Source organism: Bufo gargarizans, chromosome 1 (assembly GCF_014858855.1).
Source record: "Bufo gargarizans isolate SCDJY-AF-19 chromosome 1, ASM1485885v1, whole genome shotgun sequence".
NCBI lineage: Eukaryota > Metazoa > Chordata > Amphibia > Anura > Bufonidae > Bufo > Bufo gargarizans.
In genome coordinates this window covers 753,903,527-753,916,282 of record NC_058080.1, presented here as the reverse complement: position 1 = coordinate 753,916,282, position 12,756 = coordinate 753,903,527, and the positions used below count along the sequence as shown (strand labels likewise).

The window sequence follows — 12,756 nt, the reverse complement described above, 5'->3', positions numbered from 1 at the left end:
GAATGCGGACCCAAATGACGGACGTGTGAATGGACCCTAAAATCTGCACCAACTTACAGCTCTGCCACCACCATCCACCTGTTCTCTGACACAGCCTCAGGCGGCGCACACATCTCTGTCACCTCACGTCACATTATCAAGAAGAATCTCCTCAGACAGCACAGCCTGGAGCCTGACCCCGCCCACACATGGTCACATGGTCATGACATCACCAAAGGTCCTTTAACTCACTAGGCTTCAGCATCTATAGATCAATACTTGGTCATGTGATTCCTGACCCCTCCCACACATGGCTGTGACATCATCACAGGTCCTGTAAGCACAGAACAACCTCAGGGCTGCTCTGCAGGAGGAGGTAAGTGTCTGCTCACAGTCATGTAAGGGTTGGGGTACAAGGTGATAGAGGGGATCGCTCGGAGGTCAGTATTGCACATTACCAGTCCACATACAATTTGTTCACTTTTTCACCATACATTACGTTGAACTGTGAATGCCGCCACGAAGAAGAACAACTCATTTTGTGAAAAACAATCCTCTGTATGGCTGCGCTGATGGAAAATAAAAACATTATAGCTCTTGGAAGGCAGGAGGGAAAAAAAGGAGAATTGGTTGTGATAGGAAGGGGCCTTGCAGTAACACACATAGGGAGTCTGCTGGAATTAATACTGTGAGTCAGTATGACATGCAGATGACAGCTGTCGCTCTTAGAATCACTGCACACTTCACTTATTTGGGCAGTCACGGGCCAAAGACTGACCAAATAACTCAAGTATGAAGCCTTACAGGTCGATGTTAGCGCCAAGAAGAAGCGCACTCCTTTTACCCCGTCGTCAGCTGATTCCACATAGATGTCTACAGAACCTGTTCTATTAAACGCTTATACAAGTAGAGCCCCCCCCCCCCCCCCGAGTGGAGAGGGTGTCAGCAGTAAGTTTGTGTTGACGTCACTGATTATTTTGCCCTTTCTCTGATCTGTCAGAACAATAACCCCCAACAAACAGATCCTGTCTGTTGAGCATCCACCTTCACTCGGTCAGCATTTGGTCAGTAATTGATCAGTATTGCTAATGCCCAAAAAAACAGGAGTGGATACAAAACAGAGATGACACGTGAACGGAATATTTGCATGTTTTCTGTGTTTTGTACCCACTCCTGCTTTTGGCTACCAAATCGCAAGCCAATTCTGATGGGACCATACAGGCCTTACAGCTGCTACACAAAGAGAATCTGTTGTGCGTCTCATTTTTTCTTCCTTCTGACAGATCAGAAGAAGGGTCAAATAAATGATGATGTCAGCCAAGCCTAAAGACAAAATGGTAGCCCTGTCATGAAGTGGGGAGGGTGGGAACAGCATGAGAAGTCCACAAAGTGACTCTATGACATAGTGGTGAGGTGGAAACAGCATCAGGAGGCCACAGAGTGGCACAATGACAGAGTGCGGAGGTGGCGGCAGCATCAGCATCAGGAGAAGGCCACAGAGTGGCACAAGGACAGTGTGGAGGTGGCAGCAGCATGAGGAGACCACAGTGTGTCAAGGTAACATAGTGTGGAGGTGGCAGCAGCATCAGGATACCACATAGTGGCAAGGTAACATAGTGTGGAGGTGGCAGCAGCATCAGGAGACCACAGAGTGGGGAGGTGGCAGCAGCATCAGGAGACCACAGAGTTACAAGGTGACATAGTGAGGAGGTGGCAGCAGCAGCATCAGGAGACCACAGAGTGACCCGGTGACAGAGTGGGGAGGTGGGTGGCAATATGAGTACCAGCTGAAGATGGTGGGTGAAAGAAGGAGCAATTGGCATCAGATTTGTGGCATCAGGTGGGTGGCAGCATCAGAATAGCAGCTGAGGCAGATAGAAGAAACTGGTCTCTTTTGTCAAAGTGTTGGTGTGGCACCATGGATGATCTAGTCTGATGCATCAGGCATTGGTGGGTGGTAATACTGGCTGATCCACACCTGATTGATCTTGACAAAAGTTTAGTTTCTCCACATTTTGGATGGACAGGCGAGTTTTTCTTGGGGTAACTATGGTCCCCGCCGCACTAAACACCTGCTCTGATGCCACACAACTGGCCGGGCAGGACAGCTTTTCCACGGCGAACTTTGCTAGTTGCGGCCACAAATCCAGTTTGGCTGTTCAGTAATCCAGCGGTTCTTCAATGTGGGGTGGCAGGGTACTGTCCAAGTATGCCACCACCTGCTGGTTCAGGTCCTGCTCCAGGTCTAGCTGCTGCAGCTGGTGAGTAGTTTCTTCACTAGGCGGGTGAAGAAAGCTGCTCATCAGCGACTCTAGACTCAATTACAGAATTAAATACATGATTAAAAGACATCAGCACAGGGAAAAGCGACATCATCTGGAGGAAGACACAGCAGATACAAAGTTCAAAAGTTGTCCATATTGATATACAAAACCAAATCAAATAAAGTGCATTAGTGTAGAAAATACATATAAGGGACAAAGAAGAGTTACCCATGGTGTGTCTCCACCAGGATGGCACCGCTGCCTCACGGGCAAGTTGCCATCCTCTTCTCCCGATGATGATGAAGCCCCTAATTCACCCAACTCCCAAGTGCGATCAGCTACATCATCATCGAGTACTGTCTGCACGTCACTGATGTCCTCCTCAATGGTCTCTGGGTCAGGAGCCTCACCGCTCTCAACACCAGCTCCCACGCCACTCTCCTCATAACTACTTGCCCGCCTAGTGGAGGAAGCGGCAGATGTCTCCTCCACATCTTGGCTGGCCAGTAGCTGCTGACTGCCCTCTAGTAGCTCGTCCTTGCTGTATAGTGGGGCTGAGTCCACAGCATATAATACTTCTCTGTATGAGGGATCAGAAAAGGACAGAGGCAGTTTTAGGACAGATGAGGGCACAGGGCCTGCTCCTGGGCCACGCCAACTAAGGGTTGTGTCTGACGAACCCACCGACTCTTGGCTGGGGGTGTCTGATGTCACTTGGGACGAAGTGGATGACCGAGTCAACCATTCAAGAACCGCTGGGTTGCTGGTCAAGACATGACTGCTAGAGGATACCGGGAGCTCAGGCCTCTCGCTGCGACTCCTGCTGCCACGCCCCCTTACTCTGCTGCCATCTGTGCCTGCACCAGAAACATTTAGGCCTCTGTCACTCCCCTGTGCAGGGCCTGGCACTTCTTTGTCTGACATACTGTTAGATCAAATAAATAAATAAAAAGGAAATTAAAACACCCCAAAAAAAGTCAGTAAATTTTCTCACTTTACCACAAAACGGCTAATAAGCCCCCTTTTTTTCCACTAATACACGGCAAAAAGGGCTGTAATTTTCTCACTTCACCACACAACGGCAAATACTTTTTTTCTGCCACTAATACACGCAAAAAAGGGCCTTAGAAAATATAACTGCACCGCTGAACGGCAAATAGGCCCTTATTTTTTTCCACTTATACGCTCCACAAAAGGCTTTAGAACATATAACTGCACAGCTGAAAGTCAAATATATTTTTCTTTTTTCCACTTATACACTCCACAAAAGGGCTTTAGAACATAACTGCACCACTGAACGGCAAATAGACCCTTATTTTCTTCCACTTATACACTCCACAAAAGGCTTTAGAATATATAACTGCAGAGCTGAACGGCAAATAGGTCCTTATTATTTTCCACTTATAAACTCCACAAAAGGGCTTTAGAACATATAACTGCACCGCTGAACATCAAATTTATTTATCTTTTTTCCACTTATACACTCTCACAGAAGGCTTTAAAACATATAACTGCACCGCTGAATGTCAAATTTATTTTTATTTTTTACACCTCTACACTCTTCCACTTATACACTGTTCAAAAGAGCTTTAGAACATATAACTGCACCGCGGAACGGCAAATAGGCCCTTATTTTCTTCCATTTATACACAACACAAAAGGCTTTAGAACATATAACTGCCCTGTAAATGGAAAATATATTTTTCTTTTTTCCACTTATACACTCCAAAAAAGGTTTTAGAACATATACCTGCACCGCTGAACGTCAAATATATTTTCCTTTTGCCACTAATACATGAAAAAAACGGCTTTAGAACATACAGTTGCAAGAAAAAGTATGTGAACCCTTTGGAATGATATGGATTTCTGCACAAATTGGTCATAAAATGTGATCTGATCTTCATCTAAGTCACAACAATAGACAATCACAGTCTGCTTAACTAATAACACACAAAGAATTAAATGTCACCATGTTTTTATTGAACACACCATGTAAACATTCACCGTGCAGGTGGAAAAAGTATGTGAACCCTTGGATTTAATAGCTGGTTGAACCTCCTTTGGCAGCAATAACTTCAACCAAACGTTTCCTATAGTTGCAGATCAGACGTGCACAACGGTCAGGAGTAATTCTTGGCCATTCCACTTTACAGAACTGTTTCAGTTCAGCAATATTCTTGGGATGTCTGGTGTGAATCGCTTTCTTGAGGTCATGCCACAGCATCTCAATCGGGTTGAGGTCAGGACTCTGACTGGGCCACTCCAGAAGGCGTATTTTCTTCTGTTTAAGCCATTCTGTTGTTGATTTACTTCTATGCTTTGGGTCGTTGTCCTGTTGCAACACCCATCTTCTGTTGAGCTTCAGCTGGTGGACAGATGGCCTTAAGTTCTCCTGCAAAATGTCTTGAGAAACTTGGGAATTCATTTTTTCCTTCGATGATAGCAATCCGTCCAGGCCCTAACACAGCAAAACAGCCCCAAACCATGATGCCCCCACTACCATACTTCACAGTTGGGATGAGGTTTTGATGTTGGGGTGCTGTGCCTCTTTTTCTCCACACATAGTGTTGTGTGTTTCTTCCAAACAACTCAACTTTGGTTTCATCTGTCCACAGAATATTTTGCCAGTACTGCTGTGGAACATCCAGGTGCTCTTGTCCAAACTGTAAACGTGCAGCAATGTTTTTTTTGGACAGCAGTGGCTTCCTCTGTGGTATCCTCCCATGAAATCCATTCTTGTTTAGTGTTTTACGTATCGTAGATTCGCTAACAGGGATGTTAGCATATGCCAGAGACTTTTGTAAGTCTTTAGCTGACACTCTAGGATTCTTCTTCACCTCATTGAGCAGTCTGTGCTGTGCTCTTGCAGTCATCTTTACAGGACGGCCACTCCTAGGGAGAGTAGCAGCAGTGCTGAACTTTCTCCATTTATAGACAATTTGTCTTACCGTGGACTGATGAACAGCAAGGATTTTGGAGATAGTTTTATAACCCTTTCCAGCTTTATGCAAGTCAACAATTCTTAATCGTAGGTCTTCTGAGAGCTCTTTTGTGCGAGGCATCATTCACATCAGGCAATGCTTCTTGTGAAAAGCAAACCCAGAACTGGTGTGTGTTTTTTATGGGGCAGGGCAGCTGTAACAAACATCTCCAATCTCATCTCATTGATTGGACTCCAGTTGGCTGACACCTCACTCCAATTAGCTCTTGGAGATGTCATTAGTCTAGGGGTTTACATACTTTTTCCACCTACACTGTGAATGTTTACATGGTGTGTTCAATAAAAAAAGGTAACATTTAATTCTTTGTGTGTTATTAGTTAAGCAGACTGTGATTGTCTATTGTTGTGACTTAGATGAAGATCAGATCACATTTTATGACCAATTTGTGCAGAAATCCATATCATTCCAAAGGGTTCACATATTTTTTCTTGCAAACTACACCGCTGAACGTCAAATATATTTTTCTTTTGCCACTAATACACAACAAAAAGGGCTTTAGAACATATAACTGCACCGCTAAAGGGCAAATAAAAAAATTTTTGTGTCACTAATACACACCAAAAAGGGCTGTAACTTTCGCACTTTACCACACAACAGCTAATAAGCCTTTTTTTTTTCCCAATTAATACAAGCCACAAAATGCTGTAGAACATATAACTGCACCGCACAAGGGCAAATAAGACATAGAAATATTTCCTTGTAATAAACCCTGTTAATGGCTGTATTAAACAGCACTTGCACCCCAATAACAAGAACGGTTTGCTGGAATTACAGAGCTGTATAATGGCAAATCCCCAGTCAGTGCAGCAAGGTTTAATAGAATTGTTCCTATTACCCAGGCTGTAACCTCCCCTACTGAACCCTGTTTTACATAAACACTGTGGAATGATTCCTCCCTATCCTTTCCCTACACCTTGAATAATCTTTCCCTGAACTTTTTTTTAGCACAATGAAGTCTTTCCTAGCACTGTCCCTAGCGCCTGCTGACGTCTCTCCCTGCACTAAGTACCATGAAAAATGGCAGAATCCAGGATGAGTGAGGCTATTTATAGGGCTGTGACATCACAGGGCTGGCTGTCTTGCTGATTGGCTGCATGCATGGCATTAAGGGTGATCCCACGTTCCCAGAGTTCCTTGCTTCATGTCCTCACACGTGCAGCAGCCATTTTAGGAAAAAATTTGATTCGAAACCACGAAGCGTGAAGAAATTCGGATTCGGTGCGAATCAAATTTTTCCTGAAATTAGGATCTAATTCCACTTCGTCAACTTCGATTCGCTCATCTCTAGTAATCGATCTCCGTACGGTATTAAAATATATGGGCTCCGATGAGCTGAAGTCATTTACTCGCGAAGACACACGAGACTTTGTTGAATAACTTCAGTAGTTGATTTTTAAAATGGAAAACCACTGTAAAACTTGGAACCAAACTCCACTTCGGTTCCGAGGTACCAGTTCTGGAGATGGGAGCATGTCACCGAGGTGGGTCCCACACCTGTCTAACACTGACGGCGTATCCTGGAGATTTGCCATAAATGTTGAGAAGGAAGACACCTTTAACACCTCAGCTAAGATGGCAACCAATCCCCCCATGATTGTTCACTCTAATCTCACCATTAAAACAGGATATTTATATATATCACAGCTGACATTCTCTGCTGATGGGTGAGGCACAGAACCTGCCATCCCTGGAACGTAATTGTATGTCACGGTGCAGGAAGTACAGGTGAAACTCGAAAAATTAGAATATCATGCAAATTTATTTCAGTAATGCAACTTAAAAGGTAAAACTAATATATGAGATAGACTCATTACATGCAAAGCAAGATATATGCTTACAGCTTATGAAAACCCCAAAGTCACAATCTCAGGTCCCCTTTGCTCAGGGGTTACGGATTAATTAGCTGACTAGAGTGTGACACTTTGAGCCTAGAATATTGAACCTTTTCACAATATTCTAATTTTAAGTTGCATTACTAAGATAAATGACCTTTTGCACGATATTCAAAATTTTCAAGTTTCAACTGTACGTCAAAATTACTAAGTACAGTTATGTTGTGATACAGGAACGGGTTAAGCCGCTCCTGGCCGTGTGATTAGGGTCATTGTCTTGTTGGAAGGTGAACCTTCAGCCCAGTCTGAGGTCCACATCACTCGATCAGGTTTTCATTAACCACTTCAGCCCCGCTAGCTGAAACCCCCTTAATGACCAGGCCACTTTTTACACTTCGGCACTACACTACTTTCACCGTTTATCGCTCGGTCATGCAACTTACCACCCAAATGAATTTTACCTCCTTTTCTTCTCAATAATAGAGCTTTCATTTGGTGGTATTTTATTGCTGCTGACATTTTTACTTTTTTTGTTATTAATCGAAATGTAACGATTTTTTTGCAAAAAAATGACATTTTTCACTTTCAGCTGTAAAATTTTGCAAAAAAAACGACATCCATATATAAATTTTTAGCTAAATTTATAGTTCTACATGTCTTTGATAAAAAAAATGTTTGGGAAAAAAATAAATGGTTTGGGTAAAAGTTATAGCGTTTACACACTATGGTACAAAAATTTGAATTTCCGCTTTTTGAAACAGCTCTGACTTTCTGAGCACCTGTCATGATTCCTGAGGTTCTACAATGCCCAGACAGTAGAAAACCCCCACAAATGACCCCATTTCGGAAAGTAGACACCCTTAGGTATTCGCTGATGGGCATAGTGAGTTCATAGAACTTTTTATTTTTTGTCACAAGTTAGCGGAAAATGATGATGATTTTTTATTTTTATTTTTTTCTTACAAAGTCTCATATTCCACTAACTTGCGACAAAAAATAAAAAAATTCTAGGAACTCACCATGCCCCTCACGGAATACCTTGGGGTGTCTTCTTTCCAAAATGGGGTCACTTGTGGGGTAGTTATACTGCCCTGGCAATTTAGGGGCCCAAATGTGTGAGAAGAACTTTGCAATCAAAATGTGTAAAAAATGACCGATGAAATCCGAAAGGTGCACTTTGGAATATGTGCCCCTTTGCCCACCGAGGCTGCAAAAAAGTGTGACACATCTGGTATCGCCATACTCAGGAGAAGTTGGGGAATGTGTTTTGGGGTGTCATTTTACATATACCCATGCTGGGTGAGAGAAATATCTTGGCAAAAGACAACTTTTCCCATTTTTTTATACAAAGTTGGCACTTGACCAAGATATTTCTCTCACCCAGCATGGGTATATGTAAAATGACACCCCAAAACACATTCCCCAACTTCTCCTGAGTACGGCGATACCAGATGTGTGACACTTTTTTGCAGCCAAGGTGGGCAAAGGGGCACATATTCCAAAGTGCACCTTTCGGATTTCGCAGGCCATTTTTTACACATTTTGATTGCAAGGTACTTCTCACACATTTGGGCCCCTAAATTGCCAGGGCAGTATAACTACGCCACAAGTGACCCCATTTTGGAAAGAAGACACCCCAAGGTATTCTGTGAGGGGCACGGCGAGTTCCTAGAATTTTTTTTTTTTGTCGCAAGTTAGTGGAATATGAGACTTTGTAAGGAAAAAAGAAAAAAAAAGAAAAATCATCATTTTCCGCTAACTTGTGACAAAAAATAAAAAATTCTAGGAACTCGCCGTGCCCCTCACGGAATACCTTGGGGTGTCTTCTTTCCAAAATGGGGTCACTTGTGGCGTAGTTATACTGCCCTGGCAATTTAGGGGCCCAAATGTGTGAGAAGTACCTTGCAATCAAAATCTGTAAAAAATGGCCTGCGAAATCCGAAAGGTGCACTTTGGAATATGTGCCCCTTTGCCCACCTTGGCTGCAAAAAAGTGTCACACATCTGGTATCGCCGTACTCAGGAGAAGTTGGGGAATGTGTTTTGGGGTGTCATTTTACATATACCCATGCTGGGTGAGAGAAATATCTTGGAAAAAGACAACTTTTTTAGATATTTTTCTCACCCAGCATGGGTATATGTAAAATGACACGGCGAGTTCCTAGAATTTTTTTATTTTTTGTCGCAAGTTAGTGGAATATGAGACTTAGTAAGAAAAAACAAAAACACAAAAAATTTCCGCTAACTTGGGCCAAAAAAATGTCTGAATGGAGCCTTACAGGGGGGGGTGATCAATGACAGGGGGGTGATCAATGACAGGGGGGTGATCACCCATATAGACTCCCTGATCACCCCCCTGTCATTGATCACCCCCCTGGTAAGGCTCCATTCAGACGTCCGTATGATTTTTACGGATCCATGGATCGGATCCGCAAAACACATGCGGACGTCTGAATGGAGCCTTACAGGGGGGTGATCAATGACAGGGGGTGATCAGGGAGTGTATATGGGTGATCACCCCTCTGTCATTGATCACCCCCTGTAAGGCTCCATTCAGACGTCCGCATGATTTTTACGGATCCATGGATACATGGATCGGATCCGCAAAACACATGCGGATGTCTGAATGGAGCCTTACAGGGGGGTGATCAATGACAGGGGGTGATCAGGGAGTGTATATGGGTGATCACCCCTCTGTCATTGATCACCCCCTGTAAGGCTCCATTCAGACGTCCGCATGATTTTTACGGATCCATGGATACATGGATCGGATCCGCAAAACACATGCGGATGTCTGAATGGAGCCTTACAGGGGGGTGATCAATGACAGGGTGTGATCAGGGAGTGAATATGGGTGATCACCCCTCTGTCATTGATCACCCCCTGTAAGGCTCCATTCAGACGTCCGCATGATTTTTACGGATCCATGGATACCAAAACACATGCGGACGTCTGAATGGAGCCCTACAGGGGGGTGATCAATGACAGGGGGGTGATCAATGACAGGGGGTGATCAGGGAGTGTATATGGGTGATCACCCGCCTGTCATTGATCACCCCCCTGTAAGGCTCCATTCAGACATCCGCATGTGTTTTGCGGATCCGATCCATGTATCCATGGATCCGTAAAAATCATACGGACGTCTGAATGGAGCCTTACAGGGGGGTGATCAATGACAGGGGGTGATCAGGGAATCTATATGGGTGATCACCCGCCTGTCATTGATCACCCCCCTGTAAGGCTCCATTCAGACGTCCGCATGTGTTTTGCGGATCCGATCCATGTATCCGTGGATCCGTAAAAATCATACGGACGTCTGAACGGAGCCTGACAGGGGGGTGATCAATGACAGGGGGGTGATCAGGGAGTTTATATGGGGTGATCATGGGTGATCAGGGGTTCATAAGGGGTTAATAAGTGACGGGGACGGGGGGGGTGGGGTGTAGTGTAGTGTGGTGTTTGGTGCGACTTTACTGAGCTGCCTGTGTCCTCTGGTGGTCGATCCAAACAAAAGGGACCTCCAGAGGACCAGGTAGCAGGTATATTAGATGCTGTTATCAAAACAGCGTCTAATATACCTGTTAGGGGTTAAAAAAATCAGATCTCCAGCCTGCCAGCGAGCGATCGCCGCTGGCATGCTGGAGATCCACTCGCTTACCTTCCGTTCCTGTGAGCGCGCGCGCCTGTGTGCGCGCGTTCACAGGTAATCTCGCGTCTCGCGAGATGACGCGCCGATGCGTCCAGGAGGAATAAATCAACCACCTCCCGGACGCATCGGTGCGTTAGGCGGTCGGGAGGTGGTTAAAGAGACTGTCTCAACTCAGACATTAGTGACATATTGCTGGCTTTTCAGATCCTCCTATCTCCAGAACGGGACCCCAAAGGGAATGAAAGCCCACCGTGCAAGTGCAGCCACTTTCCATTCACTTCTATGAGAGTTTTGAAAATAGCTCACCACTCACTCAGCTATTTTGGGAACTCCCATAAAAGTGAATAGAGAGCATGCACAATGTCCTCTCATTCCCTTTGGAGTGTATGTTCTGGAGGAGCGATATGCCACCAATGTCTGAGAGGACTCAACCCCTTCAAGAATATCTCTGTCTCTGTTCTTTGCCCCATTCAGCATGATGCTGCCATGGTTGGTATCGGGCAGGTGATGAGCAGTGCCTGGTTTCCTCCAGACATGACACTTAGGCCTCATGCACTCGACCGTGTGTATTTTGTAGTTCAAAGTAATATCTACTAAAATGTTTCCCATAACTGTCACATTTAGACCCCAATTTCAATTTTCATATATGTAGTTACTAATAACATGATATTCCAGAATCAGTTATTATTAGACTGACTTACCCCATATATAAAAAGATTCAGCCCTTAGCAACCAGTCTGCATAAAACTGCAATCTCACTATTCAGTTAAGATGGCCGCCACTGCCCTCACCCTGAGGCTAATCCCGCCTGCCCTCACTAGCCAGTAACAATAGTCCCCCAAAAGTGTCAGTAACCATAGCCCTCCCCCCTAAAGGGTTAATCTCTTCCAGCACAGAGGGGTCCTCTTACCACATGTTGCTTTCCTTTATACACTGAGCAGACGGCAGATCTTCCTTCCCTGGTCTGCACTGCTTCAGCTCTGCATTCTCCAGCTCTGCTGAGTGAGGGAGCGTCTGCCAAGCGCAGGGACAGGGAGAAGTGCACACAGCCCAGGCACTGTTATCAGCTGCTGGGGAGGACCTGGCTTTAATCATTTACTTACAGTCCCTGGCTGTCAGGAATGTGACCTTGCACGCAGCGTGCTCCATCTATCACGGACCATGCCTAGCAACCCTATTTTAAGCAGAGGTAAAAGTAGGCAGTACAGGGAACAAAACTGTGGAATTAAGGGGTAATTGAATACACAGTGAAAAGTTGAAATAGGGCCACCAAGGAGATATTAATCACCACAATCAAATACTCCCAAAAAAAATAAAAATACGACAGTTATCCTAACTAATTAATATATTTTTACATGGGATTCTGTGTTTTTTTGTTTTTTTTTTACATTATTTCTTCTTTCCATTTAGGTTCCTACGATATAGAAACATTTCAATTAATATCTTCCATTTAACAGAGTTTGCCTGATTGACCTATCAGGGATAGGAACAGAGACAAAATGGCAGAGATGATAATAAATCTCACCCTAGAGATACTCTTACATCTTACTGGAGAGGTGAGAGATTCTGATGATGTCAGATTACATTATTCTTATCTATGGTAATAACAGATGGACATGGCTGTAGAGGTGATGGACTCTGGAAATGTCAGTAGTGATATTTATTACTGTGTCTCCCCATATCCAGGATTACACAGTGGTGAAGAAGACCTCTAGTGAGCGCTGTCAGGGTCCTGTGTCTGAAGGATGGGGAAGAACCCTGAGCCCAATCACAGGGCCTTCACCTCACCCCCTGATACATGAGGAAATCAATGCACAGAAGATCCTAGAACTCATCCACAAGATGGTGGAGCTGCTGACTGGAGAGGTGACACTGCTGGGAATGCTGGGACATTATACAGTAACAGCACTGGAGGGGTCTGGGTGTTGACTGTATCATTGTGTTGTCAGGTTCCTATAAGGTGTCAGGATGTCACTGTCTATTTCTCCATGGAGGAGTGGGAGTATGTAGAAGGACACAAGGATCTGTATG

The 12,756-nt window shown here is 44.5% G+C and overlaps 1 long non-coding RNA gene across 1 annotated transcript; it reads left to right on the top strand.

Annotated features, from left to right (window-relative positions):
- The first annotated feature begins 300 nt into the window (after positions 1–300).
- On the top strand, positions 301–12,460 carry LOC122938541. Its single transcript, XR_006390033.1, has 3 exons — positions 301–355; positions 12,136–12,281; positions 12,412–12,460. It is a non-coding gene; the product is annotated as an uncharacterized LOC122938541 (long non-coding RNA).
- The last annotated feature ends 296 nt before the right edge of the window (positions 12,461–12,756 follow it).